Genomic DNA, 8,071 nt, shown 5'->3' with positions numbered 1-8,071 from the left:
GGCTAGGAGATGTTTTGGGTGGTTTTTTTTGTTTTACTTTCATTTTTATTTTTATTCTTATTCTTTTGTTTATTTATTTATTTATTTTTTTGGAGTAAGGAATGTGTTCAAGGACTGTGGTGAATACACAAGTATATGGTGATACTGTGAACAGTTGTACGCTGCAAGTGATTGTATGGTATGTGAATACGTCTCAATAAAATTGCAGGGGAATTAAAAAAAAAGGAGATGTCTTAGTTTGGGGTTGCCCCAGGTGCTGGTGGTTTATTTGGAGGTGGACCAGGGAGAACTGTGAAAGAGTGGGGAAGCGAGACAGGGAAGACAACCAAGTACATACAGGAAGGCTAATGAGTGGGTTTTCAGTATGGGCAACATTGGTTTGATCCCATTTGTTTTTGTTATATGTTGAATGGTGTCCTCCTGAAAGATACATTGCAGTCCTAACCTCCAGTACCTCAGAAGGTGACCTTATCTGGAAATAGAGTCCTTGCAGATGGAATTATTTAAGTTAAGAAGAGGTCAAATGGGACACACGGAGAAGATGGCGTGTGAAAATGGAGGCAAAAATGGGAGTGATGCTGCTGCAAGCCAAGGACACCTGGGGCCACAGAAGCTGGAAGTGGCCAGGAAGGAGTCTCCCCTGCAGGTTTCTGAAGGAATGTGGTCCTCCAGGACTGTGAGACAAGCCACCCAGTTTGTGGCTCTTTGTGCGGCAGTCCCAGGAAACTGAGACAGGCACCTTCAGAGACACTGCAGGGAAGACACCTCAGAATTGTCCCACTGAAAGGAGAGGAAGCTGGGGAATTTATCCACCAACTGCTGTCCCTTGTTGATTCCCACTTGCTCCTGTGGGTTTTACATCCCCAGCATTTCTGGCTGCCTGCGTGCAGGCTCAGCGCACACCTGCTGCCAGAGAAGGCCCTTGGGCAGGGAGAAGGATGGCAGGAAGCCATCATGAGTAGGGGACTGCCTCTCAAAACTGCAGAGGACCTTCAAGGTGGATGAAGGATTATGGCAAGACACCAGTCTCCTCTAGGAGGACCAATGGAGATCATGGGGCAGCTAAATCCCCTTCTTCCCCAAGCCCCCTTTGAATTTGTCTTGGGAATCAGGCTGTTTCTTTCCATCCCTCACTGCCACCACTCTGGACCAAGCCGCCATCTCTTTGCTTTGTTGCTTTGTCCCCCCTCATCCACACTTCCTTCTGTCCAATTTGTTATTCACCCTACAGCCAAAGAAATCATTTCCAGATTTAAATGTAATAATGTCGTCCTCTTGTTCAAAATACTTCAGGGTCTTCTCATTGCTCCTAGGATAAAGACCAAATTTCTTAATTTCACCTGTAAGACCCTACCCTGACCACCCTCCAGCATCATCAAGCACACGGAACATATGCTGCAATCAGCCACGTTGTGTTCTGTCTCTTTAGTAAGACATGCTCCCTCCTGCCACAGGACCTCTGAGCAAGCTGGTCCCTCTTCCCGAAAAGCTCTTCCACAACCTTCAGCTTCCTCACCTGCTTAATTCAGAGAGTTCTTCAGATCTCAGCTCAGTCATTATTTTTTAAGGAAATTTTCCTTCAACTCTGGTTAGGTCAGCTTCCCTATCATATATTCTCACATCGTCAGATGGCTTTGCTTCTTAACATTTATCACAATCTTAATAGTTTGAAATTAATTGCATTGGGAACAGGGGCAGGCATAGGCAGATTTTGCCCGGGTATTTTGTGATCAGCCAAAGGTGAGGTATCAGTGGTGATAAAAGGTTAAAATATCTTTGCCTTTTCTTTAGTGCCCTGCTGTTGCTTTCTCCCCTCTAGACACCAGGAGCCCCATTCCTGTGCATGCGTACAGGGGCTTGGTTCTGGCCAAAGGTGTTACCTAATGAAAGGAGATTGGTCGGAGCAAATTACATATATTCAGAGTCCTCTTAGGACCATGCTAGGTGCTAGCAATATGTATATATAATTTTTAAAACGACTCCATGAAGTAGATTGTATTTCCATTTTGCAGATAAAATATCTAGGTTTAAAAGGCACATTGCTCTCAAGTGGGGGTGCATGCTTGAATTCAAGGTATGCTGGTCTAATTCCAACTCTGCTTTGCTTATTTCCCCATGTGATTTGTAAAGTAATAGGTGCTTTGACTTTCAATAAACATGGATTAAGTTAAATATGCAACCAAGTTGTGTGACTGGGGTTCAGGAAAACCATTCGTTGAATTAATTTATTAGAAACATTTTACAACCCAAAGAAGGTTCATTGTGTCATTCTTGCCGTCTGCTAGATGCACAATATTCCAGGCAAAGGCGGTGCTTCTTGCTTTTACAGTGAACAGACCCAGGAAAACGTGGTGCCAATTTTCTTTTTAATGAAAAGAAATAGAAGTGGAAGTACCATAGAAACCTTCAACCAGACAAAGAATTTTGAAACATTAGTGTTTCCTGCAAATTATGATGAAAGTAAAACATGCAAATATTACTGAAGGGTACAAAATTCCTTTCCACCACCCCAATCCCATTCCCCAGAGGTAATCACTGTTTCTGGGGAAGCCTTCCAGATAGCTTCTATGCCAGTTTCTCTCACAACCACCCACTCCCCTCTGCCACACACACAGAGGACCATATTGTACATACTGTTCTGCAATTTGCTTTCATTTTTGAACTCTATCAGTGACATCTTTCTATGTCAGTATACTGAGATCTATTTTGCTCTTTTTAATGGTAGCAGAGTATCTATAGCATGAATATAGCATATTTTGCAATAAATTTTTTTTCCCCTATGAGGGCATAGTGTTCTTTTAATTTTGTTTCTCACTGTTATTTCCTAACATTGAGCTTGGCACCTACCTGGCACACCATAAGTACTCAATAAATACTTGTGGAATGAATCTTTTTTTTAAATTCAGCTTTATTGAGATATGTTCATATACCATTTACAGTGTTGTGCTACTATTACCACCATCCATCACCAAATCCTTTCATCTCTTCAGGAAGAAACTAGGCACCCATTAAGCAATAACTCCCCACTCTCCCTCCCCCCACCCTTGGTAACCTCAAATCTACCTTTTCTCTATGAATTTGCTTATTCTAGATATTTCATACAAGTGAAATCATACAATATTTGTTCTTTTGGGTCTGCCTTATTTCACGTAGCACGTTTTCAAGGTTCATCCGTGCTGTAGCATGTATCAGAACTTCCTTCCTTTTTATGGTTGGATAATATCCCATTTTGTGTGTATTTTCTTTATCCATTCATCTGTTGATGGACATCAGTTGTTTTTGCTTGGCTATTGTGAATATGCTGCTACGAACATTGGTGTACAAGTATCTCTTTGTGGCCCCATTTTCCTTTTATATATCTATATATACCTAGAAATAGAATTTCCAGGGCATATGGTAAGTCTATGTTAAACTTTTGGGGGAACCATCCAACTGTTTTCCACAGCAGCTGCATCATTTTGCAGAAGGGTTCTCATACCTCCATATCCTGGCTAACACTTGTTATTTTCCATTTTTAAAAAATAATAGCCATGTCAGTGGGTGTGAAGTGGTATCTCTTTGTAAGTTTTGATTTGCATTTCCCTAATGGCTAATGATGTGGAGCATCTTTTCATGTGCCTGTTGGCCTTTTGTTTATCTTCTTCAGAGAACCACAGGATAACTTTAAATCTGAGTTCTGGAGGCAGAATACCTGTTAAATGCCTCAGTGGGCTGCCTACATTTATCTTAAGAGTGTGATTGTTTTTCTTCTTAGCACTTTTTAATTTACCACATTTGAAATATTTATCATAATTGGTGGCAGTACTAGAGTGGGAAATAGTCAACTGTGGAATAGTAATCTATGTTTTTAACAGCTTTATTGAGTATAATTTATTTACCATAAAATTTACCTATTTTAAGTGCACCATTCAACAATTTGTACAGTTATGCAACCATCCTGTAACTTCTACCCCCCCCCCATCCAATTCCCTTGTGCCTGTTTCCAGGCAGTCACCACTCCCACCCCAGCCTACTACTCATCTGCTTTCTGTCTCCATAGTCTTTCATATACATATCATATAAATGTAGTTTTTAGTGTCTGGCTTCTTACACTTAGCATGATGTTTTTGAACTTGATCCATTTGTTGTATATATCACTTATTCATTCCTTTTGAAATGTTCTTCTGAGTTCTTGCACATTCATTTTCATGTGAATTTCACAGATCAAGAAACTGTGGCTCAGAGAGGTTAATTGAACTGGTCAGGGTCACACAACAGTGGTAGACCTAGAACTGGAACTCTTTCCCATATAAGTGGAGCCCATCTGCTTGTTGTTACATGCTCTTTGCTAATATATCATCCTACATCCTTAGATTTTGTCAGTGATGAAGCTGGAATCCACAGCTCAAATATAAGTGAAATAAGAGAAGCCACCTGAAGTTCCCTCCAAGAGGGAAATATCAGGATTAATTGGAATAATTTCTACTTTAACTTTGCTCATGAATAGGAACTCAGATGGAGAAATCAGAAGGGAGCCCTTTTCTGGGTGGCAATGTCCTGGATTTCAGGAGAGATATCAATGATAAAGTATTACATGCATGTGAATGTTAAATCTTTAGAACAGATTGAGTAATGAAAAATAATATAAAGGAGGGACCAGAATCAAAAACTTCCAGGGGTCAGGCAAGCAAAGGGGTGAAGCAGGCTGAGGCAGTAGGGAGTAGTAAGTCTTGTGGCAACTTGGAGGGTTTGAGCCCACCTGAGGGGCCATCAGCTCAGCTCTGAACCACTGTGTCCCTGCACAGATGAGGCCCAGCTTTACAAGATCCCCATCTTCACACTGAAGTCAGAAGTACAAAATCTTATGTTAAATCTCTCAATTTATAAACATGGGCAACAGAGATGTATATTGATTTATTTATTCTTAAATTTTTTATTTTGAAATAACTTTGGACTTACAGGACAGTTGCAAAAATAACACAAAACCCATACAAAGAACCCCAATACTGATTTCTTTTTAAATTTTAAACAGCAAGAACAGTGACATCTGTTGTAATAGAGGAAAGAGGCTTACGTCTCTTGAGCACAACTCTGTAGCAAGTCCTGTGGCTTTTGAACACTTGGGGTGATATCAGCCTTGACAGATTCCATAGACTTCTCATAGCAATCCTCTTTGGATATCATTAGTCTCATAGATAAGGAAACTGAGGACCAGAGAAGTTAAATACTTGCCCAAGGTCACAGGCTGGAATGGAAACTGAACTTGACTGTGTCATGCCTAAGACCGGAATTTTGAATGTGGAGAAGGCAGAATTAGGGCAGGGGGAGAAAGGAATACTCCAAACACAGGGGAGATTAAACACAGGGTGGTATCACAGCCCAGGAGAGAGATTGTCAAGGCCGGATGGTCAAACAGTAATTTCCTTTTCTTAGGACATTAAGGAAAAAATTTCATTAGTGCCTGTTGATGATAATTCAAAGTTGGGTAACTATTTTGCTTTGTTATAAGGTTCGTGTTTTAATATGGATCTAAAAAAATAAAAGCGTTTTGTTGAATAACAAATTGGTTCTGGTGGAGGGGCAAGCAGTGTAAAGCCTGAAGGAAACTAACACTCTGAGTCAGTAAAAACCTGCTGATGCTGTGTTAATGTACCTGTAAGTGGCTGCTGTATCTTGGGCCCAAAGTCATTCACTTTTCAGGTTGATATACATATATGTGTTGGGTTTACTGAGTGGTAACTTTGGAGTTTTCAGATTGATTATTTGTATATATAAACAACACATATTTAGATCTGGTGGTTTTTTAATGTGCTGTATAAATGCCATCTTATAATAGAAGAAATTCAAGGCATCTCATTTCTGGGATATTACTGTACCCCTTGCCTGGTTAAATTCAATTTTCAGCTATATGATTCATGACACCAGTAGGAGCTCCACATTGTATGACATGCTGTGTAGAATGGGCTTGTAAGGTCTTCAGCCACGCACTTTTAGGATCACATATGTTTTGTGGTATGTTTGTGCTGCCCAGTTAATATAGAAGTTCAGAGGAAGCAACTAATGCCAGAATCACTGAAATGGGCCTTGACTTGACAATGCCAGCAATGTTTGATACCAGGTCACTGGGGACCAGACTAGGTGTGACAGATACCCATAACATGCCTACCAAGAATCCATCCTACCCTCTTTGCTAACAAACCAAATTTGGGGAGAAGTTTAACAGTGTACCTTGTTGATTAATTGCTTTCCCAGCCTCTCTTGCAGCTATGGTTGGCCTTGTTACATATTTCAGAACAATGATGGTTAAGCAGAAATCTGTTGAGAGGTCTCTGGAAAAGCTTCTCTTTTGTTGATGAAAGGGGATAGAGGCAGCAGACCTAACCTTTCTGCTCTTCTTCTCTAATGGCAATGTGATGTCTGGAGAGGCAACAGCAATCTTGCAGTCATGAGGTGACAAGTTTGAAAGTGAGAGCCTACTTGCTTGAGTAGATGGCACAAAAAATGGAAAATGTCTGGGTCTCTTTTGGCATCGATAAGCGGCTTTACCAAAGCTGAGTACTATCTACCCCCACCCCAGTATTTTATTATGAAAAATCTCAAGCATACAGAGAAATTGCACAAACTCCAGTGAACACCCACTTTCTAGCTTCATGGAGAGCAAGAACTCACTTTCCATCTTTCAGACTCCCTAATGGATGTTAGAAATTGAGCTACAGATAATCTTTTGACATTTGTAGAGTCACAAGTTGGTTTCAACTCAAAAAAGTCACAAAGAATATTGGTGGGACTGAGAGAAGGAGGGAAGAAGGAGAGAAGGGGGAAGAAGGAGAGAAGGGGGAAGAAGCAGTTTCTTTAAAGCTGAACATACATTTATCATGGGACCCAACAATCTCTCTTCCAGGATTTTGTCCAAGCATAAAGGCATACTTCCACATAAAGACCTGCACACAAATGTTTAGAGCAGCTTTATTCATAATGCTCAAACACTGTCCAAAAAACAAAACAGAGATGAAAGGACCATCAACTTGTGGATGGATAAACAAACTATAGTATAGCCATACAATGGAATCTCAAAGTGATGAAGTCTCAGAAGCATCATGCTAAGGGAAAAAAAAAACAGACATAAAAGCCTTCATACTGGATGATTTTATTTGTATGATATTCTCGAAAAAGCAAAACGGTAAGGACAGAAATAAGATCAAGGGGTGCCAAGGGCTGTAGATTTGTGGGGGGAGGGTCTGACTACAAAGGGACAGGAGAACCTATTGAGGTGATGGATTGTGGTGGTGGTGATATGACTGCATATGTTTGTCAAAACCCTTTAAGCTATACACTTAAAAAGGATGTAAATTATAATTCAAAATTTGATTTGGAAAAAAAATAAAATAAAATAATGGTGGGGAAGGGGTAGATTCCAAGAAGAAAGGAACCAAAAGAGATGCTGAACTGGCCCTGGACCTCCAAGCAAAGCTCATGTGTGGAGAGGGCTTCTGGGTCCTTCCCTTTCCTGTTGGGATTCAGTCCTATACCACATATTTGTAATCTTACTAAACTAGGCTTCTTTCTAGAATGAGCTCCACTGATGTTTTCAGGTTTGAAGTGAGAAATTAAAGTAGAGATTTGGATGGTCTGGAACCACCTAACACTCAAAAATCCCAGCTTCCAGGCTGTCAAGTCAGAGACAGTCTTATGCTTCCGCGTCACCATCTTCAAAATAGCTCAGGTCAGCCTTGCCTGGGAGCTGCTGATTCAGGGCAGGCAGTGGCACTAAGCCGAGGTCTCCAGGAACTGTGCTGTGCAGAGGTATTCTAAACCCTCGGAACTGTCCTCGGCTGAACTTTCGTCTCTTCCCCTGGCCTTCCAAGCTCTGTTGGAGGAGCTTGCAACGTAAAAAAGTGAAGAAAAGCAAATGCATAGGGTTGAAAATGAAAAACATTTTTTTCAGAGTTAAGCCAAGTCGGGGGTTAAGAATTGTTAATGGAGCCCACCTGCTATCCTTTTAAATAGATAAAAGACTGTTTGGTCTCTTATCCATGAAAATCTATGTTCCACCCACCCCCCCACACACCCTCCTCTCACCAAAAAAAACAAA

Source organism: Choloepus didactylus, chromosome 16 (genome assembly GCF_015220235.1).
Source record: "Choloepus didactylus isolate mChoDid1 chromosome 16, mChoDid1.pri, whole genome shotgun sequence".
In the NCBI taxonomy this organism is placed as follows: domain Eukaryota; kingdom Metazoa; phylum Chordata; class Mammalia; order Pilosa; family Megalonychidae; genus Choloepus; species Choloepus didactylus.
The sequence above is the reverse complement of the archived record's forward strand: the minus strand, read 5'-3'. Positions refer to the sequence as shown.